Genomic DNA, 26,662 nt, shown 5'->3' with positions numbered 1-26,662 from the left:
ATCAGGATCCAAGCGGTCCTGATTGACACCCACCCTTTCCTATGGCAGGAAAATCATACTAATCTCACCCTTACACACTTAGTTGTTGCTCTTTCATTAAATTTTCTATGTACTAAATCTGTTCAAAGGATTATATTTAAATAACATCTTAGTCAACAATATTATCATTCATAAAAATGAATAAAGTGCGAAACCTGTATTTATTATAACTCTCGAGACCTGAAGTCACCATACAAGAACATCTAAAAAGAATAACTGAGTCTGAAACTAATATGAATATCCAAAAGCATAAATCAAGAGGAAATTGTCTTAGTCCCAGATGAAAGGATATAACATTATAAAAAGATTTAAAGGTTCCCCGGACATGGTACTCACCCTGAAAATCAAAACTGAATCACTATCTAGAACTTAGGTAGCATGTCAGCCATAGGAATATGTTCTGCACTCAACAAAAAGAAGAGTACATATAGCATCAGTATATCAACAAGTACGGGTAAGCATCATACGTCAACTAACTTAACAATGTACAAATAAGCAAGTCAAACAAGTATAAAAGTGATCAAAGATTTATAGTCAATGATATCAGCCAAACAATAAATCATGAATTGTCATATAATTACACTTGGAAGTTCACTTTTACAGGCTTTTACACATTCATTTTCATCAATCATTCATTATCACAAATATTCATCAAACTACACTCAATGTATGTGAATGAATGCATGTATGTAAGATGTGCACATCATCGCGTACCCTTCTCATCTTACTCATCACATCATAATATACGAACGTGGTACCCAACCATTAAAAATCATGTCATATTATACTGGCATGGTAACCGATCCAGTATTAGGACATATCATATTATACCCATGTGATACCCAACCCATCACTTAACACCTTATTAAAACAAAATAAAAATGCAATGCAGTCATCAAAATATAAACCATGATAGAAGGCAATTACAGATGTTCAAATCACAAACAAATAAAAAGCAAAAGAAGTCCAAGTACAACACAAAATCACAGTGTAATACCATAAATTTTTTATCTTTAGACCTACTACAAGATAGGCCCAATGAATTAGCTTTCCAATACCATAAGTCTTCCTTTAATTTGAAATCATAGTAAAAAGTTATGAAAAGTTGACTGAGGAACTTTCAAACTACCTATGACGACCCTGGTAATGACCCATTATCAGATACAATGAGTCATTATGATGAGTCGTTACCACAATAGTGAGGAACCCAAGAATTTAATCCCAGTAGTGGCAAGTCTAGTATATGACTCGTTATAAGTCCTAATGAGTCATTAGGTGGAATTGTTGTCACAATAAAAAAACAATATATCAAGTTCTTGATAATGACTTCTTATAATAACTCATTATCAGACCCAATGAGGCATCAGAAGGAAAGTCGTAGTCATAACAATGAAGGACCAAGGCTTAGAACCTTTGGTAACGACTCCAGGACATGAATCATTACTAAACCTAAAGAGTCATTACCTCTATTGGTAAAACTGTTTCCCAGAAATTTCAATATATTTTAAAAAGGGATTTTTAGTCTTTTCCCATTCTTTTAACTCCTAACCGACGTCGTTTGGAATTCCCCAGGGGTTTAATATAGGCCTAGTTTTCTAAAAATCCTGACAAAGTCACAAATTAATTGACACTCAAAAAAGGGGCTATTTGTCTTCTCCAACAACAGAGTAGGGTTCCTCAACTTCAAGCACAAATTCCAAGGATTTACCAAAACTTCCATCTCCAAGTATGTGGGATTTTATCAATGTTTTCCTTTCAACCATTGAGTCCCAAAGGATTCTCAATGTTCAAGTTTAACTTCCCTTTAAGTTTTGGGTTCTAGGTCAATATGGGTTTTTTTTAATTTCTTCAGTTTATTTTAATAACCAAACCATGAGTACGTGATTTCCCACAAGAGTAGCATCTTTCCATTTTCAAAGTCATAAATTTCTTATTATGATAAGTTTTTGAGTTTTTGGGCTTGTATTGTAAATTTCCTCATAATGTATAGTAAATATTATCATGATTAGAGCTGGTGAGTATGAACACCCGATACCTATAAATTCATGCATACATTAGTTTATATATTATGAGTATTTCAAATCATACTTATATTGATACTTTCAAAATATTATCATGTTGAGCATATACTAGTTATCAGTGTTATTTTAGTTAGCATTAGTACTTAGCATCGAGCGAATGCAGGGGTGAAGGCTCACCCACTAGTTGAGGACTGAGACCTTTGGTAGAAACCCTAAGTTCCAAAACTACAGCGCCAATGTAGGTTATAAGAGGTCACCCTCCAGTTAACGACTAACACCCTTGTCCTTTAGGACATTAATTAAGTAGATCCACACCAGCCAGTATTGGTATCCTTTGCAAAGTACCGCCACCTTTCCAACTAGGATTATAGGTTGGACCTTATTTTTCTCAGATTGGGGTATGTCGGTTATTATTAGCTCCTGTAGTCCTCAGTTTATGATTCAGTTTCAGATTATGCATGACCTTGTATTCAGTTATTCAGTTTTATTCAATACATGTTTATACTTGGTTTATCGTGTTTTATGCATTTATATTCATCTTATACTAGTTAGTTTCCCATCTCACATACTCGGTACATTTAAAGTACTAATCATATACTTTTTTGTGTTATATCATCTCATAATATCGGTTTGGATACTAGTACCCAAATAACACTTAGCATATTCCCATACCAGTCAGTAGAAGTTTGGTGAATCCTCATTATTTAAGGATTAGTTATCAGTTACTTATTGAAACACCTTATTTTTTTTACTTGAAAAAATCCTTGATTTTGAACCTTTTGATCATTATACGACACATACTATGACTCGTATGATGTGGCTACGGGTCTATAACTCTATTCATATGTTGGTCAGTATGATATTAGCTAAGTTCGTTCTAAGGTACGAGAAGAATCCATATGAGTCATAGATTTATATGACGAGAAGTATAGGGTCCAATCATATATTGTCTGGTGTTTAGACTTTAATGCTCTGCCTAGGGTACGACTTTAGGGTACTAGTCATATGGTGATGATACGATTTAGGTAAGGGGGTATATATTAGACAGAATATCATGTCCAACTTTCAAATCAAGCGATGGGTGGGTGTACCACTCCTATGATACAGATACGAGTTGAGGGGTTCAAATGTACCCACCTGTATTCTTTCTACAACTTTTCAGCTAAGGTTATTTTGGACATTTTCTATCCCAAACCCTTAACACCCCATATCTTATAACCCCATTTTGTTATTCATTCTTCACTTAGAAGATTGAAAAAACTCTCTAAAAACCCCTTAATGAGATTGGCTAGGGTTTTTTCAAGGTGGTCATTTAGGAGCTTAACGATCAAAATCCCTCTGTGAATGTTTGTATCTCATGCATGTTACTCCTCCCTTGTTGTTGTTTCAACTAAAAGCATGTTTTTAATGAATGATTTTCATGGTATTATTGTGGTAATATTGGGGATTCTGAAATATATGTTGGGGGCTTTGGTTGTTCTTAGTTGGATAATGTTTTTCTTATGGTTTTCATGTTATAATTACGGTTTGAATATGTGGTTACATGGGAATGTTCAATTGATACATGGTTTTTGGTTTGGAAATCTTATTCCCTAAAAATGTTTGTTAAAATGCCTATGAGAATGATTTTGTCAAATAGTTTGACTATTATTGAAAACTTTGCATTGCATAATGTGGTAATAGAACATAAATTAGTTTGGTTGATTTTTAATGATTTGAAAAGGCCTTGGTGGCCATGGCTTTGGTTAAATATGGTTTTAAAAACTTATGGGTTACAATGAAATCTCCTAAGTGAGTAATTTATGAAAACCTTATGGGGTACACGGGAATCTCCCAAGTGATTTTAATAATGGAGTTTTGGGTACATGAGAATTCCCTAAGTGTTGGCTAATGACAATGCTTGCAAGCTATAGTTGGTATGACAATACCACATTATAATGCCTTAAAAATTGACTCCTTAAACTGGTGGTTTGGTTATGTGTTAAATGTTTTAATTGGGTAATAATGGGGGCTATGATAGCTAGTCGTGAAGGTGTGAGTCTGAAAGGTTGACACTAGAAACTCATGTTTGTCAACATGAGGATTAGTATTGATGAAAATGTACTTGTGGGGTACAAGGAAGTCCCCTAAGTATATACTCGTACATAGGTATCATAGAGGGTGAAAGTAATAAGAGAATCCTCGGTCACCTATAATATTTTTCAATTCATGCAACTATACACAATAGGACCCGTTCAGAGGGAAAACTGGACCCATATAGCCCATGGGTAGATTATGATAGTAAAGCTACGAAACCCAGGTTAACGTTTTAAATATATGCTAAACCCGGTCCCCTTTCCCAACATGGTATATATGTATGTATATGGTTACATATGATTATTTAATTTGGTTTTAAATAATGGAATTATTTATCTTTATTCCTAAGTACATGCTATCATTCATCCACAAACTATTTTCGGGCGTTGTATCCCCACGTGATGCAGAAAAAAGCCATACTATTATTCCTCCTACTTAGTGACTTGGCGATTTGGGGACAGCTTGAGTTAGACTGATGTGGTAAGCTTCCATTCCCATTTCATGTTATGGTTTATCTTATGTCTTTAATATTTCTTTATCATTGGTTTTTGGCTATGGTCGGGGCATGTCCCGACTAGATATACTTTGGCATTGTTTAGAGGCTTTACATGGACAACTGTGAATGTGGGCATATTATGGTTTGTTTGGTTTGGGTTGGGCAGTATGACTTAGTTGGGTTGGTCTTAGATTTATACTTATCCCAAAGTCATTGAATTCTAAATACTTTATCTTGTTATATGTTTGAAATTCATCTGACATGGGTTGTATATTGGTTGGTTGGTTTGGGTATAGGAGGTAGTCTCTGGTCCTTGTTGGACTTATGGTGCCCTACACGACTAGGCCCTGATTTGGGTCATGTCAGATTGGTATCAGAGCCTAGGTTTCGGCATCATGGGGTTTCTACAAAGCTGTGTCAAGTAGAGTCTTTTTTATGGATGTGTAGTGTGCCACATTTATAAGGGAGAGTCTACGAGACATTTAGGAATGTTCCACTTTCTTGTTGTTTTATTTTTTAGCTATAGAGTCTAAGGTCTTGAATTTTACCCAAAATCTACTTTTGTTCACCTTTCAAATCATGCCCTTCCAATAATCTGAAGCTTGTGGAAACTCACCAATCCTACTCGAGGATGTCATGGATGGATCTCGTCCAACTCATGGGGTACAGACCCGGACAAGGGTCACAGTTTCTAATTTTCCATCGGTCTCCACTGACCCTACCCCAAAGGGTGACACACATACTTAATCACCTAAAAGACATATTATCAATGTTGAGTTTTGACATTCTATTCATCCATTAGCCCAGATAGTGGCATTTCTGTCACGCCAGTCCAACCCTATTGGTGTGAGAAATAATAAGAAGAGGTCTAGAAATAGACAGAGTAAGAATTCCCAATATTTAGAATGGGAAGGGGTTAAAAATAATGGTAGAGGTGGTAGATCATGGCCTGAGCAAGGGAATCCAGGGAGTTCCTATGTGGTTGTCAGTGTTCCTTATCCTCAGTCTTCTGGTGAATATTGTTTTTGAGTTTGTGGATCTCGATCAGCCTCACCCTATCCTTCCTATCCTTTTTATGGTTTGTTATACCGTGGTTATTGATACAAGAAGAGGAATTAGTGTTTTAACTGTGGTTATTTGGGTCTCATGCAATGGGACTGTCTCACAAGGATTGCCACTAGGAAAATAGTATCCCAATTGCCACTTCCCTAGCTCTTGCAATGAGGGGTGCTACTTTTGGCTTCTGCACTAGTTGGGACCATTGTTATGATCTCACTACCCGATAAAAGTTTAAGGCATCGCCTAATGTCATTATAAGTATATTGAAACTCTTTTCCTGTGATGTGTATTGTCTACTTGATTCAGGGTTCACTCCTTCTTATGTGACCCTATTTGTGGTTGTGTATTTTAGTTTTGATCCTGTGATTACTTTAGGACCCTTTTGGTTTCTACCTTGGTGGGTGAATCAGTGGTGGCTAGAGGAGTCTATAGGGGTATGTAGTATCTATGGGTATTTGAGAAACTCTTATGGAACTGTTTGAATTAGACATGGTTGATTTTGATGTCATGTTATGGATAGATTAGTTGCACTCGTGCTATGCGTCTCTATGGTGTTGGACCCATAGGGACATAGTTAAATTTCCTAGTAAGTCGGTTATTGAGTGGGAGGGTAGTTCCCTAACTTTTAAAAGGAGATTCATATTATATCTTAAAGATTAGAGATTAATCTCCAAAGGATGTCTCTATCATCTAGTTTGGGTTAAATATTCTCACTTGGAGGTTCCTTTCTTACATTCTATCCATGTGGGGAATGAGTTTCTTAAGGTCTTCCTTGATGACCTTCCTGGTATACCACCCGATAGACAAATCAATTTTGGGATTGATCTCCTTTCGAATACTTATTTTGTCCCTATCCCTCTTTATAGAATAACTCCAATCGAGTAGAAAGAACTTAAAGAACAATTGAAGTATCTTTATGATAAGGATTTGTCCGCCATAGCATTTCTCCATGGAACACTTCCATTCTTTTGTGCATAAGAGGAAGGAATAGTTTTCTTTAAATATTTATAGATTACTGGTTGGTGGATGAGGAATTTGGGGTAATCTCCTCGTGGGGTGGACTATATATATATTGTGTGCAGGGTACTCTATTAGTAGTGCATGATAGCTCATAGACACTAAATTTAGAACTTAGATGGTTATTTTGGTGAAGGGAGTATGTTAGCTCGAGGATAGCAATACGATATTTATGGGGGTAGATTATTAGGATTGGTAAGGTGTACAGAAGAAATGAGGTTGATGACTTAGTAAATACAGGGGTCGGTAAGGTTGTGATCTAAAGGTCGAAACTCTAGGTTGAACTGATGGATTGTGGCTAAGTCATTGAATGGGTTAGGGCTTGAAGTTTGTCATACTATGTTGAACTCTAGGTAGCATCTGGATAGATGAAGTTTTAAGTATAAGAGATCCAAGTGTCCCTAGTACAAGTCTATAATGATAACCCTTAGAGTGGAGTATTGTGCTTATAGGTGTAGTAAGATGGAGATCAAATGCTAATGCTAAATTTTCTCCTAGCAGTGGACTTATGGGGAAAGTCAGGGTGAATTTACTCCTATTTTAGAAATTACCTCCTATTAAGATTAAGTGGGACTCTACTAGCATTGCATGCATTTTAACAGTGCTTATGCATAAGGTTCGCATTCGGCATACAGTGTACATCCATATTCCAATCCCAAAACCAAAGGCAATAATGGTTCTTAGAAATTTGAGCTTCCAAGTGTTCAATCTCTATGTCATTACACTCCTAACCCATACATCCATGTCCTACGTTTTGCTTAAATCTAAGAAATAATAGTCTCAAGTGGCAATCCTTGCCTTATTCCTTGAATATGAATCTCTATTTTTTGATACGTTACTTATGATTTATGCAGTAGTGTTTCTTCTGATACCCAATCCTAAGGACTCATGCTACGGTGTGATTATATCGGGATGATCCTTCATTTATAACCTTGTTAGTTGATATGGAGTACCTCATACCAATTATACTGTGTCTCATTTCGTGGGTCTCGCCTTGAGTAACACAAGTAGTTTATGTATTTAGTTCCTCAATGACCCTTCTTATATTAGGGTGGTAGTGGTTGTGGAAGTGTAGTGATGTTTTAGATGAGGGAGTAGATGTCCGTGGTTGTCAAATTTTGGGGGTGACTACTAGAGCTAAGGTTTAAGTGTAGATGGAGGAATAAGATAAATATTGTCCTATGAAATAGCTGCAGATGGGAGGTATGGTAAAATCCTTTGTGATAGTAGCTGAGGGTGTTAGTTTTGATGGGGAGATCCATAGAGTGGTTGTAGTGGAAATAGGTTGGCGCGTGGTGATTGATAAATACCCACCCTTTGTGTTAAGCGGCTATAGCTCCCTGATCAAGACCTGTTTCTTGATTATAGTGACAGACGAGGTGGTACTATCAAAGTAGTGTAAAGTGTAGGGCCTCATGTATCCCAATAGCACCTTTGACTCCCAATTAGTCTTTAGCATGGGATGGGTATGCGGTTATACTCAGGCTCCCAAGTCATGTGTTCATGGGAGAAGTTAGGAGCTTGAGATAGAGAAGTATTGTCTTTATATTGGAAGCTTAGTGGAGAGTGTGGTCGCATTTAAGGGATATTAGATTTTGGTTGTGGAAGAAGGAGCTCTGTGGGGAGCTGAAGGAGATATAGAGTCTGACTGCTCATTCTTACTATCTATTTTGGATAATTATGCTAAAGGTGTGCATGCATTCTGAACATCTTTGTTTTCTGACTTTGTTAAAGGTAGATTGAAGAATTCCTTGGCATTTTTGTTTTCTACCTTAGTTAAAGGTAAGAGTGGAGACATTTGGGGGTTTAATCATTCTTGTACTACCTTGTCCCACCATTCGAGGATGAATGATCCAAGTGGGGGAGAATTGAAACACCCTGGGTTTTGGCACTTGAAAATTTCCTCGGTTTTGAACCTTCTGATCATCATACAACACACACCATGACTTGTATGGTGTGGGTTCGGGTCTTGGACAATAGTCGTATGTTGGTCAGTGTGATACTGGCCAAGTTCTATCCAAGGTATGAAAAGACTCCATACGAGTTGTAAATTTATATGACAAGAAGTATAGGGTCCAATCGTATACTGTCTAGTGTCTAGCCTTTGATCTTCTTCATAGGGTACGACTTTAGAGTACTAGTCATATAGTGATTATACGAGTTAGGTAAGGGAGCCGTCTATTGGACAGAATGTGTTGTCCAACTTTCTGATTAAGTTATGAGTGAGGGGTACCACTCGTATGATGTGGATACGAGTTGAGGGGTTCAATTGTACCCACCTACATTCTTTCTACAGCTTTTGAGCTGAGGGTATTTTGGATATTTTCCACCCCAAGCCCTTAAGACCCCACTTCTTATAACCCTATTTGGTCATTCATTCTTCACTTAGAAGGTTGAAAACACCCTTTAAAAACCTCTCAAGAAGATTGGCAATACCATAGTATAATGCCTTAATAATTTACTCCTGGAATTGGTGGTTTAGTTATATGTTAAGTGTTTTAATTGAGCAATAATGGGGGTTTTGATAGCTAGCCATAAAGGTATGACTCCAAAAAGTTGACACTGGAAACTCATATTTGCCAACATTAGGATTAGTCTTGATGACCACGTACTTATGGGGTACAAGGGAATCCCCCAAATATATACTCGTACATAAGTATCATAGAAGGCGAAGGGTACAAGGGAATCCCAGGCCACCTATGGTACCTCCAGTTTATCCGGCTACACGCACTGGGGCCCGTTAAGGGGGTAACACTAGACCCATATAGCTCGTGGGTGGATTATAATGGCAAAGCAATGCATCCCAGGTTAAAGTTTTAAATGCATGGTAAACCTGGTCCCCTCTTCCGGCATGGTATATATGTATGTATGTGGTTGCATATGGTTATTTACTTTGGTTTTAAATAATGGCATTATTTTATCCTTAATACTGAGTGCATGCTAACGTTCATGCGCTAACCATCTTCAGGCATTGTATGCCCACGCAATGTAAGAATGGGCCATAATACTATTCCTCCTGCTTAGTGACTTGGTAATTTGGAGACACCTTTAGTCAGACTAAAATGGTTAGCTTCCATTCTTCAAAAGTCCCATTTCATGTTACGATTTATCTTAGTCATTACTATTCCTTCAATATTGGTTTTTGTCTATGGTTAGGGGCATGTCCCGACTAGATATTCTTTAGCATTGTTTAGAGGCTTTGCATGGACAACTGTGGACTTGGGCATATTATGGTTTGTTTGGTTTGGGTTGGACGGTATGACTTCGTTGGGTTGGTCTCGGATTTAGAATTATCCTGAAGTCATTGAATTCTAAATACTCTTTATTGTTATTTGTTCAGAATTCATCCGACACTGGTTGTATATTGGTTGTTTGGATTGAGTATAAGGGGTGGTCTCTGGTCCTTGTTAGACTCGAGATGCCCAACATAATTGGGCCCTAGTTTGGGTTGTGTCGCTTATTTTCTTTTCAGTCAACTTTTATTGCAGTCAGCTGGAGTTATTTGAGGGTTTTCCCAACAACTCTTATCGATTTTGAGGCTTTTAGACAGATGTCTAACTTTTTAGCATGTTGTTTTTACAGATAGTTCTATACTCAGTATTTCCCTATTATTATTCCTATCAGTTATGTTAGTTTATATTCTGCCCAATACATTGTTACTTTTTCAACATTCTTGGTGTTAAGCCAGGTCATGGTTAGCTTAGGGTCACTTGTGACTCAAAGTACCGTGTTACCACAAAGGGGAAGTCCCTAGTAGTGACAAACTTGGTGTTAGAGTATTAGGTTTAAAGTGTCCTAGGATGTCTGAAAGTCATGCTAAGTTGAGTCTTGTTAATAGGTCTGAAGCACTCCACATTTATGAGTGAGAGGCTACAAAGTAATTTAGGAAGGTCTCACTTTTTTCATGAGTCATGTCGTGTGATAGAGTGTGAACACTATTAAAATTCTTATTCTGACTCGTCCTCTACCTATTTACAGAAAATGCCTCCTAAGAGAACAAATGAAAGAAGAAATGGAAATCAGTAAACACCACCGCCATTTCTTGAAGACCCTCTGAATGAACAGGTCTCTCATGCAGAGTTAAGGTTGTTTTCATAGTATTAGCCTAATCTATTACTTCTCAGAATAACTAGTAGGATGGTGCCCTAGCCAACTTAACAAAGAAGATGGCAACAACTAGAATTCGAGACTTCACTCAGATGATTCGCCAGCATTCTTTAGGTCAAACTATGAAGAGGACCCATTGGAGTTCTTGGAGAGTATTCAAAAAGTGACAAATATTATGGGTGTCACCCCTAGTAAAAGTGTTGATTTTGCTGATTATCAATTTCAAGGAGTGGCTTACACCTGGTTTAAGCAGTGAAACAAAGATAGAGGTGCAAACACAGGGCTAATAGAGTAGGATGAGTTTATTATTGTATTCCCGGATAGGTTCTTCCCAGGGGAGATGAGGAAGGCCAAGGTGTAGGAGTTCATAAACCTAAAGCACAGAAACATGAGTGTGAAGGATTATTCACTCAAATTTACTCAGTTATCAAGGTGTGTTGTAGCTATGGCTGCCAACTCTAAAGCCCAAATAAGTAAGTTTGTGTTTAGTGTTTCTAAGGATTAGGTCAAGTAGTATAGAACAGCCATGTTGATTAGGGAGATAGACATCTCCCGATTGAGGTTTCATGCCCAACGGATTAAGGTGTAGAATAAGAGGACCAGAACTGGTAGTTTCAATTTATCTCACTAGAGATCAGATGGTGGAAACCGATCTCAATTTTGCCAGAAATCATCAGCTTTGGATCCATCTTCTTCTAGTGATCCAATAACCAAGTTCAGATAAGATACTTGTGATAGAGTTCCAGGATCTAAGTCTTAAGGTAGTATGAATAGTTCTAGCACTAACCCAATTTGTAGGAAATACAGTAGTAATCACAAGGGTGGGGGCATGGTAGGTAGCGATGCTTGTTTTGGGTGTGGTAAGTTAAGTCACATAGTGAGGGAGTGCCCAGTGGTTGTGAAAAAGGGTAAAGATGATTGTCAATTCAGTTAGTCTAATTCTCCAATAGGTCCAGCAGGGTGACACATCTAGTGCAACTAGTGGACAGCGTTAGAATAAGTTATATACGTTTCAAACTCAACAGGATCAAGAGAGTTCTCCTGATATGGTCACTGGTACGTTACAAGTTTTTCATATTCATATGTATACATTATTAGACCCTTTATCCACACATTCCTTCGTGACTCTCTATACAGCAATAGATTTTGGTATCAACCCTGAAGCCCTTGCAAAACCCTTCACAGTTTCTACCCCATTCGGTAGTTCAATCATAGCCTGATGGGTGCACAGAAATTACCAAGTCACAGTATCCCAGAAAGTCACTTCGGTCGATCTTGTTTAGATACATGACCGATTTTGATGTTATTCTTGGCATAGATTGGCTCCGTTTTTGCTATGCCTTAGTTGACTGTAGAAATAGAGTAATTCAGTTTCATTTTTAAAATGAGCTAGTCTTGGAATTGAAGGTTAGTAAATAAGTGATTATAGGTCGATAGTACCTCCTCGTGGATGTGTTGTGGTATTTTTAAAGTATGGGGATGATTGGCACAGTTTCTGATACATTTTGGTGTCATTTATACCATATTGTGGTTTTTGGTGGTTTCAAAGCCTTATAGTTGACTTCTGTCAACATCTTTTGATTCATGGGACGAATGGCAAAACAGACTGCACCAGCAGATTCAAACATCTATTTTAGAGTGGTAACATAGTTGATATGGTTTTATGGCTTTTAAATCATATTTCGACCCTCAGTTCAAAAAGTTATGATTTTAGATTTTGGGGGTCAACTTTATGAAAATAATGTCTTATGAAAAATATGGTATTAGTATTGAGTCTAGAGCGTTGAATTTGACAGGGTATCATAGTTTGTTTGCTTTTATGGGATTCCACATAAATTTTAAGGAGCCTGCAGAGATGTGGAATGCACCAAGTCTCCTAGTTGGTGCACTGGTGATCGCGATGTTCCGATTGCTATCGCGATTGGGTACTGTAGACATATGTCGCGATCATGACACTTATCATGATCGTAATTCCCTTGACAATCCAGGTACCTCAATCGCAATACCTGGTCTGCGATCATGATGCCTGGATATATAAATACCTAGTTTTCGCCATTTTTCACTATTTTTGTGACTTCGAGCCTAAGGTTTCATGATTTTTAGCTATTTCTTATATTTCTAAGCTTAGGTAAGCTCTATAAAACTCATTTCAATTATTTTATTCAATCTTTATCATCTATTTCTTGTTTTATACTTGGATTAAAGAATGAAATTTGGGGATTTTGGCCCGTAAGGCCGAAAAATTGTATTTCTCCAATTTAAAACCCCAACTTCAAACTTTTTTCACTTGGATGAGTTTCTAACTTCATAATTAACAATTTTTCCTCTATTTTATCTTCAAAAAAACTTTAATTCTTGATTTTAAAATGAATTTCAGGGATTTTGCCTGGCAAAATTTTAAAATATTTTTTCTTTAATTTGAACCTCATTTTTAACTCATTTTCGCTTGGGTTTATAGATGTATACTCCTAAAAATATGAAAAATATATTTTTAAAAAAATTTACTATTTTGCCTTTCTTTTTTGAAAACCCATTTTGGGGGTCCATTTTGATCCCGACTTGAAAATAGGTAATATGAGTATCATTGGCTTTCTTTTGATACGCAGATTCTATATCTTCATATTTTAGTTAATTCTATGTATGTTCGTGAGGAGTGAGGATTTGGGATTAAAGTGTTGCAGATTGGTTCTTGGCATTCGAGATAGGTTATGGCTTGACTACTTTTAGACTGGGTTGGGTAGTTAATGTTGATACAAAAACATGTTAAGGGTGTGGGAACTTATCACGAAAAGGGATAACTTAATGTGTTGTTCATGTGTAGGGGCCTATATGTGATGTTATGTGGTGTTTTTGGAACATTATGTGCTATGTATGACCATGTGGGGTCCTATATGATATTGATAGCCTTGTATACATGATGATACTTGTATCTTTTTTTATGAAATAGCATGTTGAAGCTCCAATTACGTGTTATGATATATTTATACTCTATTGCCATATGAATCATGCCGGATTTCATGGATGGTTGGAAATAATTAGTGGATATTTGGCTCACATGATGGTATATTTGTTGGTATTAAAAATACACAGTAGTTGATTGTGAAAATACTCATTGTGGTTGGTTGTGAGGATTAAATCCTCATACTCATTCATGAAACATTGGTACCACTATGGAAATACTGAGAAATATTGGCAACATCTTTTTCTAATAGAAAATATGGCATCTTATAAAACCCTCCCCAAGGGATGTGCTGAGGAGAAGATATGGATATATGTGGATTGTGTATGGGTTCAAGAAAACCCTCCCCCCTACATGGGTCCTACATCTTATAGCTTTAGCTCCATAGGTGAATACAGAGATTGTGCGACAATCTCGAAGGCTGTGCGATTATCTCAAAAGTTGTGCAACATCCTCGTGCATTACATTATCATTCTTATTGTATTTACTTTATTATTCTTGTGATATGATTGTATTTTCTGTTTGACTTATTACCTATCCACTTTTCGATGTTCCCATATATATTGTTCTTTTTTCCTTACTTATATGTGGTATAAAATTATACTTGTATTCTTTTATGGTCTTTTGTTATGTTATATGTGGATATTATAGAAGAGTGAGTGCAAGTGGTGTGGGCTATCATGGTGGGACTTTTTTTATTGCAGTTGACGTGCCCATAGTGTGTATTTTATATATTTTATTTTTTGTGTATTTTCTATGTTTTATTTTCTACTTTACTCGGTTGACCTATGATACCTACCGAGTACAAGTGGATCATACTTAGTCCTACTGCATCCTTGCGGTGTAGATTCCGATTTGGGTATGCCTCACATTGTTTGATTTTGGGAGTCATTTGGGGATTTTTAAGGTAGTGGTCGATGTTAGGCGGACGAAGTCTACTTCTATCTTTCCTTATTAGTCTATGTCTGTATTATATTTCAGAGATAGAGTTATATCTTATTTTAGATGTCTTTTGTATATGACTTCGAGTTGTACTAATTATGTTCTTACATTGTGACACCAGGTTTTGGGATTTGGTATTATTGAGTATGTTTCTTTCCACATTTGTTATAATTTTATGATTTATATTCATTCTAGAAGCCTTGCCTTGGGGTTATTTTTGTCTTTTCCCCTTTGTATATCGATTTGGATGATAGGCTTACTTGTCAAGGTTTGCCGCAGTGAGTGCCATCATGGCCCTTAGATTTTGGATCATTACAAATTATTATCAGAGCATCTAAGTTTATTAGTCTCAATGGTGTAAGAATGGGATGTCTAATAGAGTCTCACAGATTGGTACGCAAACGTCCATACTTATCTTCGAGAGGCTATATGATGTCTTTAGGAAATTTTCTTCATTTTGTTTCTTATAATGTGAATTTCCTTCATACCTTGTGTTCTAAGTCATATTTTAATTTTTTCTATAAAAATGGTGATGGTAAAATCTTGTGAGGTTAGAGATGTGAAGCCTTCATCCAGGAAGAGAGCCAAGTCAAGAGGAAGAGTTGCGAGTCATGGATAGATTTGAGGTAGTGGACAGGTACGTGGATCTACCCCATCTAGGAGTAATGCTAGGGTACTTTCCATTGAGCCTCGTGTTGAGTATATTGGAGGTGTAGGCCCTACTTTAGTTCTATCGAGTTCTTATACCCTAATTTTAGAGGGGCTGTTCGTTTGCTTATTTGACCATTTAGAGGATTCTCCTTTGAGCGCGCTTGGTGTTCCTCCAATCCTGAGTGTGGATCCTTCAGTTGCACCTTCTTCTACTCTTAGTACTCCTCAGACCCCAAGTACTATTTCTATTTTAGCATCAGCATCTGAGTATGGTTATTTTAGATTAGGAGTTCAGCCTTCATCTATGTTACCTCCCCAAATGGGAGCTCTGCCCACCAGATTCACCATTTCTCCTCTTATTATGAGTACAATTAAGACAAGTTTGAAAAATTTACTTGTTTGGGTTCTTCTAGATTCAGTGGTGTTGTGGGCAGGGATGCCTAAGAAATCTTTATTGCTTGTTAGGAGAAGTTCCATATTTTGGGTTCGCTTGAGTTGCACAGGGTTGCTTATACTACTAATCAGTTGCAAGATACTGCTAGAGATTGGTGGAGATCATTTGTTAGCTGCAAACCTCTTCATTCTTTTAAGATGACTTGGGATCAATTTGCTGATACATTTTTAAAGATATTTGTGCCTTACAGTCTAAGGGATTGAATAAGGGATGAGTTTCATCACCTAGAGCAGGGCTCTATGACTATTGCAGGGTATGAAGTATGCTTCCATGCCTTGTCCAGATATTTTTATGCCAATATTTCTATCAAGTCTGAAAGGATTTAGAAGTTCATAAAGGGGTGGGATGTTTCTCTTTAGTTGTCTATGTCTCAAATAGTTGTATTTAGAGCATCTTTTTAGAGTATAGTGGATCATGCTAAGATGACTTAGGATACTCCTCGAGCATCTCAGGGAGGCACTAAGAAGGTGTGCCATTTTGGTGAGTTCAGAGTTCAAGATTCTCAAGGCAAAGATTTTAGAGGTTCTCGTGGGTATCATGTAGACCAGTGCAGGCAACCTTGTAAAATTTGAGTAGTGGATCTTCTAGTCCAGCAGTTTAGAGTGGTTAGTCGGGCCTAGTGGCTCCTTCCTTGTTGAATCGGGTTGTAGAAGTTGCTTCGTGTATGATGAGATTGGCCACGTGACTAAGGAATGTCGCTGTTGAGTGATCAGAGATACTCTTATTTCAACTGTGAGAGGTAGGGGTTCCACCAGAGGTGCGAGAGGCAAGGGTTGTAGAACCCATAGTTATGGTCGCAGGGCGACTCAGCCAGTGGGTGGTCATGGATAGTACTATGTTATACCTGCCATACAAGAGGCAGAGGCTTCTAATGATGTGGTCATAGGTATCATCTTCGTTTATTTTATATCTACATCTATCTTATTTGATTCAAGACTGACTTTCTCCAACATGTCTGCATATTTTTCTTTGGCTTTTGCTTTTATTAGTGAGCCTCTTGCCATGCCTATTTATGTATCTAACCCAGTAGGAGATTCTTTAGTAGTAGATTGAATGTATCGATCATGTATTATGACTTTTGTTGGGCATAAGTCTTTGATAGATTTGCTTATCTTAGATATGGTTAATTTCGCTGTCATCTTGGGTATGGATTGCTTGGCTCCTTACAATATCATCTTAGATTGTAATGCTAAGACCGTGGCCCTAGCTTCATTGGGTGTGCTGAGGATAGCTTAGAAGGGTACGTTTCATATAGGTTCTAAGAGGGTTATATCTTATGTTCAGGCTCGTCGATTGATTGAGATGATAGCTTAGCTCATATTTGTAATACTAGTGTTGCTTTACCTCCTTCTTTTGATTTTTTTGTGTTGTCCGTGATTTATGGATGTGTTTCCTACGAATTTACATGGTATGCCTCTGGATCGTAATATTGATTTTGCCATTGATGTTAAGCCAGGCTTTAAGCCTATTTCTATTCCTCCATATAGGATAACCCTAGTCGAGTTGAAGAAATTAAAGAATTAGTTACAGGAGTTATTGGGTAAGTGACTTATCTAACCTAGTGTATCACCATGGGGTGCACATATCTTGTTTATTAAGAAAAAGAATGGGTCTATACGGATGTGTATTGATTATTGGTAGTTGCATAAGGTAATGGTTAAGAATAAGTATCCTTTTTCTCGAATAGATTATTTGCTCAATTAGCTTCAGGGCATCGCGGTGTCTTCAAAGATTGATTTAAGGTTCCGGTATCACTAGTTAAGGATTAGACCTTTGAATAGTCCAAATATTGCTTTTTAAACTCAATATGGTCATTATGAGTTCTTGCTCATGTCCTTTGGGTTGACCAATGCCCCATCCGAATTCATGGGGTTTATGAACCAGGTGTTTCGATCATATCTTGACTCTTTTTGTTATATTTATAGATGACATCTTGGTTTATTCCAAGAGTAATGTGGATCATGAGGATCATTTATGGATTGTGCTTCAGAGATTGAGAGATAAGAAGTTGTATGCCAAGTTCTCCAAGTGTGAATTTTGGTCAGAGTCTGTTTTTTTCTTGGGTCATGTAGTGACTAAAAAGGGTATTATGGTTAATCCATCCAAGAGCACAGTAGTTCATGATTGGGCTAGACCTAATTTGCCTATCGAGATTAGGAGTTTTATTGGCTTGCCGGGTTATTATCAATATATTTTGTTGAGGGTTTTTCATCTCTTGCAGGTCCGTTTACCAAGTTGACTCAGAAAAAGATGTCTTTTCAGTAGTTTGATGCTTGTACGGCGAACATCCAAAAGCTCAAGGATATGTTGACTTCTGCTCCTATCTTGACTTTGCCCAAGGAAGGCATGGGTTTTATCACCTTTTATGATGCTTTAGGTGTTGGGTTAGGTGTTGTGTTGTGTAGGAGGGTAAGGTGATTAAGGATGCTTCTCTTCAGTTGAAGCCTCGTGGTAAGTTTTCCTTACCCATGATTTGGAGTTATGCATGGTTGTTTTTTCTTTGAAGCTGTTGAGGCACAACTTGTATGAAGTCCGTTGTGAGATTTTCTTAGATTATCATAGCCATCAGTACTTCTTCACCCAATAAGATCTTACTATGAGGCAGCGTCGTTCTCTTGAGTTGCTTAAGGATTATGACTTGACTATTCACTACCATCTGAGCAAGGTAAATGTGGTTGCGGATGCCTTGAGTAAGAAATCGACTAGCATTGATAGCTTGGCATATATCTTTTGACCTAGGAGAGGCCTTCAGCCTAAAGGTTCAGTCTTTAGCTAAGCAGATAGTTAGGATTGATATTTCGATATTTGGGTGTGTTGTGGCATTTGTGAAGGCTAGGTCTTCTTTAATGGAGCAGATTCAAACTCATCGGTTTAATTATGTGGGATTAGGGTTGATTCAGGATAAGGTGTTAAATGGTAAGGATAAAGAAGCCTCACTTGATTTTGATTATGTTTTGAGAATTAGGGCCGAGTTTATATGCCGAGAGTGGGTGATTAGATTAGATTGATTTTGGAGGAGGCCCATTGTTCCAGTTATTCCACCCATCTGGGACTGAATAAGATGTATCATAACTTGAGACAGCATTACTGGTAGGGTGGTATAAGGAAAGATGTAGAAGATTTTGTAACTCATTGCCTTTGTGGCCAACAGGGGAAGGCGGGGCATTTGAGACCTGGTAGATTACTTCAGTTAGAGCTTACTGTTTCATGATTTTTAGATATTTCTTCCACTTCTAAGCTAGGGTAATCTCTATAACACCTATTTCAAATTTTCTTCAATCTTTATCATCTATTTCTTGTTTTAAACTTGGATTAAAGAATGGAATTCGGGGATTTTGGCCCGTAAGGGCTAAAAATTGTATTTCTCCAATTTAAACCCCAATTTTAAAACTTTTTCTCTTGGATGAGTTTCTAACCTCATAATTATTAGTTTTCGCTCGATTTCATCTTCAAAGTAATGTTGATTTTTTATTTTAAAATGGATTTTGGGGATTTTATTCGGTACAATTTAAAAGCAGTTGTTCTTTGATTTGAACCTCATTTTTAACTCATTTTTGCTTGGTTTTACAGTTGTACCCTCCTAAAAATATGGGAAACTTATTTTTGAAATAAATTTATGATTTTGCCCTTCTTTTTTTTGAAAACCCATTTTGAGGGTCCCCTTTGAGCCCGACTTGAAAATAGGTAATATGAATATCGTTGGCTTTTTTTGACACTTAGATTTTATATTTTCATATTTTAGTTGATTCTCTATCAGTTTATGCGGAGTAATGCTTTCGGATTGAAGTGTTGTGGATCAATTTTTAGCCTTTGAGGTAGGTTATGGCTTAGCTTCTTTCAAACTGGGTTAGATAGTTCATGTTAATGCAAAATCATGTTAAGGGTGTGTGAACTAATCATAAAAATAGCTATATCATGAAAATATCTATAATAATTTGTTTTACCTGTGTGGGGGCCAATATGTGATGTTATGTGGTGTTTTTGGAACATTTATGTGCTATGTGTGATTGTGTGGGGTCCAATATGATATTGATAGCCTTGTAAACATGATGATAATTGTATCTTATTTGATAAAAAAGTGTGTTGTGGTACGAATTGTGTGTTGTGTGATATATTCATACACTATTGGCATATGAATCATGTTGGATTTCATAGATGATTAGAAATAATAAGTGGATATTTGGATCACGTGATGGTATATTGGTTGGTTATGGAAATACTCAATGTGGTTGGTTGTGGAAATACTCATTGTGGTTAGTTATGAGCATTACATCCTTATACTCATTAATAAAAATTGGTACCACTGTGAAAATACTGAGAAATGCTGGAAACACCTTTTTATGATATAAAATATGGCATCTTATAAAATCCTCCTCGAGGGATGTGATGGAAAGGAGATATGGATATATGTGTATTGTATACGGGTTGACGAACCCCCCATGAGTCCTACGTCTTGTAGCTTTAGATCTGTACGTGTATACGGAGACTATGCAACGATCTCAAAGGTTGTCCGATGGACTCAGAGGTTGTGCGACAACCTCTTGCATTATATCATCATCATGCTTATTGTATTTACTTTATTACTCTTGTGATATAATTGTATATTTTGTTTGACTTGTTACTTATCCATTGTTCTATATTCCCTTACTTGTACTTGATGTTCCCGTATATACTATTCTCTTTTTCTAGCTTAGATGTGGTATAAATGTATACTTATATTCCTTTCTGGTGTTTTGTTGTTTTATATGTGGATATTATAGAACTATTAGTGAAAGCGGTGTGGCCTACCGTTTTGGTACTTTTTATGATTGCAAATGACGTTCCCTACTGAGTATAAGTGGACTGTGCTCACTCTTGTTGTACTCTTTTGGTGTAGATTCAGGTTTGGGTGCGCCTCACGGTGGTTGATTTCGGGCATCTTTTGGAGCTTTTCAAGATAATGGTTGATTTCAAGCGTCTGGAGTCTACTTCTATCTTTCCTTATTAGGTAATTTTTTGTTGTATTTCTAAGACAGAGTTTATCCTATTTTGGATGCCTTTTGTATTTGACTTCGAGTTGTACTAGTTATGTTCTTACACTGTGACACCAGGTATTAGGATTCGATATTATTGAGTATGTTTCTTTTCATATTTGTTATAATTATAGGGTTTGGATTCATTCTAGAAACCTTGCCTTGGGGTCATTTTTGTCTTTTTCCCTTTGTGTATCAGTTTAGATGATAGGCTTATTTGCAAAGGTTTGTCGTAACAAGTGTCATCATGGCCTTTCGATTTTGGGTTGTGACAGAAATAGATCTCCTTCCAGATACACAACCTATTTCAATTCCACCTTATAGAATGGCTCCGGCCAAGCTCAAGAAATGAAAGGATGAATTAAATGATCTCTTAGACAAGGGTTTCATCAGGCCTAGTGTCTCTCCATGGGGAGCTCCAATTCTTTTTGTGCGCAAGAAAGATGGTTCTCTCAGAATGTATATCGACTATCGTTAGTTGAACAAAGTCACAATCAAGAATAATTATACCATCCCCAGGATTGATGACTTGTTCGACGAACTTCAGGGTGCTAACTGTTTCTCTAAGATCAACCTCAGATCCAGCTATCATCAGCTTAGAGTTTGGGAATATAGCATCCCACAGACAGCCTTCCAAACTTGGTATGGTCACTTTGAGTTTATAGTTATGCCTTTTACACTAACGAACGCACCTGTAACATTTATGGACTTGATGAACAGAGTGTCCAAGCAGTACTTGGATATGCTCGTTATAGTCTTCATAGATGACATCCACTTTTATTCTTGGAGTGAGGGTGAACATGCATACCATTTGAGGATTTTCTTACAAATTATTAAAGATCACCAATTATTCACTAATTTTATCAAGTGTGAATTCTGGTTGAAATCAGTAACATTCCTTGGTTATATTATTTTCTCATAAGGCATTCAATTTGATGCAAAAACTGAACCAGTAAAGAACTGGTTAGGCCCATCTCCCCATCAGATATTAGGAGTTTCAGGGAATATCCTACTACTACAGACAGTTTGTTAAAGGATTTTCCTCTATTACTTCTCCCATGTATAGACTAACTCAAAAGAAAGTCAAACTCCAGTGGTCTAATTCTTACAAGAATATTTTTCAAGAGTTGAAGACTCGACTCACCTCTTCTCTAGTATTGACTCTACCTGAGGTTTTAGATGGTTTTATGGTATATTGTAATGCCTCCAGAGTTTGTATTGGTTGTGTGTTGATGCAGCAAGGCAAAGTAATAGCATATGCCTCTAGACAACACAAGTCTCATGAGAAAAACTACCCGACTCATGATCTTGAGTTAGTAGCAGTTGTTTTTGCATTAAAGATTTGGAGGCATTATTTTTACAAGGTCCATGTTGATGTGTTAACTGACCACAAGAGTCTTCAGTATGTGTTCAGTCAGAAAGATCTAAATCTTCATCAGAGAAAGTGGCTAGAGCTGTTGAAAGACTATGATATGAGTGTCTTGTACCATCTGGGTAAGGCTAATATTGTGGCCGATGCTCTTAGCAGATTGTGAAAGTGCTTCTCACATTGAAGATGAAAAGAATGAGTTAGTTTGTAATGTTCACAAGTTTTATAGGTTGGGCAGTTCGGTTGGTTGTTTCGGACGAAGGTAGTGTCTGGTTTTTAATAGTTTGGAATCTTCATTGATTGCCTAGGTGAAGGAAAAGTAAGATAGTGATCCTATTTTGTTAAGTTGAAAGATGTAGTTCAAAATCAGAAAGTAGAGGTTTTCTCCCAAGGAGGAGATGGTGTTAATTGTTGTTAGGGAAGATTATTATTCCAAATATGAATGGTTTGAGGCAGCGGATGTTAGCAGAAGCTCATAGTTCTCGATATTGTATTCACCTAATGTGCCACTAAGATCTGCTGTGATTTACGGGAAGTCTATTGGTGGAATGGCATAAAGAAGGATATTGTGGAATTCGTGGCTAAGTGTTCAAATTGCCAGCAGGTTAAGGTTGAGCACCAGAGGCCTAGTGGTATGCTACATGAATTCAGTATCTCTACTTAGAAATGGGAAGTGGTAAATATAGACTTCATTACAGGGTTGCCTCGTACTTATCGACAGCATTATTCTGATTAGGTTATTGTGGACTGAATGACTAAGTCAGCCCATTTCTTTTCAATTAACACTTCATATTCAACTGAAGATTATGCTAGACTCTACCTTACGGAGTTAGTGAAATTGTATAGAGTCCCCTTGACCATTATTTCAGATAGAGGTACCAGTTTACCTCTTGATTTTGGAAGACTTTTTAGAAGGGTCTCGTACCCAAGTTCATCTCAGTATAACTTTTCACCCACATATAAATAGTCAAACAGAGATGAATATTTAAACCTTAGAGGACATATTAAAGGCGTGTATATTTGACTTCAAGGGTAATTGAGATGATCACTTGCCTTTTATTGAGTTTTCTTACAATAACAGCTATCAGTCTAGCATTCAGATGGCCCTGTTTGAGGCTCTTTATTGTTGGAGGTGTAGATCCCCTATTGGTTGGTTTGAGGTTGGTGAAGCTACCTTGATAAGGCTAGATTCAGTGCATAAGGCGATGGAAAAGGTGCAACTGATTAGAGAAAGGTTAAAAACTTCCTAAAGTAGTTAGAAATCCTAGGTAGATGTGAGAAGAAGGGATTTTGAGTTTGATATTGGATTTTTTCTACTAAAATATTTCACCAATGAAGGGGGTGGAGATATTTGGTAAGAAAGAGAAGCTCAGTCCCTATTATGTTGGTTTTTACTAGATTTTGAGTCGCTATAGTAAGGTAGCCTATAAGTTGGAGTTGCCTATAGAGTTAGCTTCAGTGCATCAGGTTTTTTATGTTTCCTTGTTGAAGAAATTCATTAGTGACCCAACATCAGTAGTCCCTTTAGAAAGGATTGGTGTGGGAAATAGTCTCTCATATGAAGAGGACCCAGTTAAGATCCTTGATCGTTAGGTTCATAGGTTGAGGAAAAAAGAGGTCTCTTTTGTAAAGCATCCATGGAGAAATCAATTAGTTGAGGGAGATACTTGGAGGCAGAGGCGGATATGTTGTCCAAGTACCCCTATCTTTTCACTTCAAACCCAGTTACAACTTGAGGTAAAAGTTTCCTTAATTAATTATTCTTTCATTTCTATCTCGGGCCATCCATTTATGCTCACATCATAGCATGAATTCTTGAGTTTAGTTCAGTCCATGCATCAATCACTAGATTTAGATTTAATTATTGGTTCAACTCGTAAGTATTCTATACAAAATTCAATTTTTTCCCGTAGATCTTGAGCTTGGAAAGTTTCATTCGAGGAAGAATGATCGCAAGGGGGAGATATTGTAATACCCCAAATTTTTCAGCTCTAGACCCACCACAAGACAGGCCATTCAATTAACTTTTCAACGCTATAAGTCTTGTCTTAATCTAAAATCATAGTAAAAGGTTATGACAAGTTGACTGAGAAATTGTCAACTACCAGTAACAACAACCCTGGTAATGACCCATTGTCAGACACAATGAGTCATTGCAATAAGTCATTGCCACAACAGTGAGGAACCCAAGAAGTTCAGCCTAATGGTGATGTGTCCATTTTACGACTCATTATCAGTCCTACGAGTCGTTAGGTGGACCCATCATCACAACATAAGAAAACCAAGAAATCAAGTTCTTGATAACGACTCGTTATCAAACCTAACGAGCCATCAGGAGGGAATTTGTTGTCATAACAGTGAAGGCCCAAGGCTTAGAACCTTTGGTGACGACTCCAGGCCACGGCTTGTTACCAAACCTAATGAGTCATTACGACTATTTCCCAGATATTTCAGCACATTTTAAAAAGGACTTTCTGGTTTTTTTTCATTCTTTTAAATACTAACACACGTCATTTGGGCTTCCCCAAAGGTGGAATATAAGCCTAGTTTTCTCAAAAATCCCTACTAAGTTACAAATTAAGTGACACACAGCAAAAAGGGGAAACTTTTCTTCTCTAATAGCAGAGTAGGATTCCTTAACTTTAAGCACAAATTCCAAGGATTTATCCAAATCTTCCATCTCCAGGTATATGGGATTTGATCGATGGGTTCCTTCCACCCATTGAGTCCCAAAGGCTTCACAATTTTCAATCTTAACTTCCCTTCAAGTTTTAGATTTCAGGTCAAATATGAGTTTTTCTTAATTTCTTTCATTTATTTTGTAACCAAACTATGAGTACATAATTTCTAATAAGAGTAGCATCTTTCAATGTTCAAAGTCATGAAATTCCTTATTATGATAATTTGTTGAGTTTTGGGGTTTGAATTGTAAATTTCCTCATAATGTTCAATAAATATCATCATGATTAGAGCTGGTGGGTTATGAATACCCGATACCTACAAATTCATGCATACATCAGTTTACATATTGAGCACTTCAGATCATGCTTATGTTCCTACTTTCAGAATATTATAATGTTGAGCATATACCAGTTATTAGTGTTATTTCAGTTGGGAGTTGTACTTGGCACCGAGCGAATGTAGGGATGAAGGCTCACCTGCTAGTTGAGGAATGAAACCTTTATTAGAAGTCCCTAAGTTTATGAGCTATGATTCCACCATAGGTTAGAAAATATCACTCTCCAGTTGAGGACTGACACCGTTTTTCTTTGGAATATCAGTTTAGTGGATCCACACCAGTCAATGTTGGTACCCTTAGCAAGGTACTGACACCCTTCTAACTGGGGTTACAGGTTAGACCTCAGTTTTCTTAGATTCGGGTATGTCAGTTAGTATTATCTCCCACAGTCCTCAGTTTATGATTCAGTTTCAGATTATGCATGACCTTGTATTCAGTTATTCAGTTTTATTTAGTACATGTTTATACTTGGTCTTGCATTTACTTATCTTAATTCATGCATTCATGCTCAGCTTGTACTAGTTAGTTTCCCATCTCACATACTAAGTACATTCAAGTATTGGTCGCATACTTTTCTGCACTATATTGCCTCATGATATAGGTTCGAACGCTCAGTACTCGGATCGTACTTAGCACATTCCCATACCACTCAGCAGCAGTTTAGTGAGTCCTCATCATTCAAGGACTAGTTATCAGTTACTTATTTTCTTTTATGTCTACTTTTATTTCAGTTAGCTGGAGTTAGTTGGGGGCTTATCCCAACAACTCTCACAGATTTAGAGGCTTTCAAGTAGATGTCTAGCTTTTCAGCATGTTAGTGACAAATAGTTGTATATTCAATATTTCCTTATAGTTATTCCCATTAGTTATTTTAGTTTAGCTTCCGCCCAATATATTATTACTTTTTCAGCATTCTTAGTGTTAAGCCAACCATGGGTTAGCTTGAGGTCACTTATGGCTCTAAGTACCGTGTTACGATTAAGGGGCAATCTTAGATCGTGACACATAGCCTACCTCAACTTGGTTGCTCAAAGTCACCTTTAAGCCACACTTTTTTCCTTTTATTTTTGTTCAACTCGCTATTGATCTATACAACCACCAAATATATACACATTCCAATTATTCATTTCTTTTCAACAACTAGGAATCAAAAATCACAAATTTTAATCATAATTTACCCAATTTTATCATCTTGGGACTTTCTTGTCATTTTAACTTCATGAACACTACTCATATGCATCATAAAACCTAAACCCATTAGTATTTTCTAACATCATAGGATCATTGTAAGGTGAGGTTTATTCACGTTTTTATAACTTTCATTAATTTTTCATAACCTAGGGTTAAACCCCATTGTGTATCATTAATCCGTCTTCAGTGATTTTCTAAGAAAAATGAAGTAAATTTAAATCTAGAACATAATTAGTTACCCTCAAAGATG

This window comes from Capsicum annuum, chromosome 7 (genome assembly GCF_002878395.1).
Source record: "Capsicum annuum cultivar UCD-10X-F1 chromosome 7, UCD10Xv1.1, whole genome shotgun sequence".
Classification (NCBI taxonomy): Eukaryota; Viridiplantae; Streptophyta; class Magnoliopsida; order Solanales; family Solanaceae; genus Capsicum; species Capsicum annuum.
Note: the sequence above shows the minus strand (reverse complement) of the source record.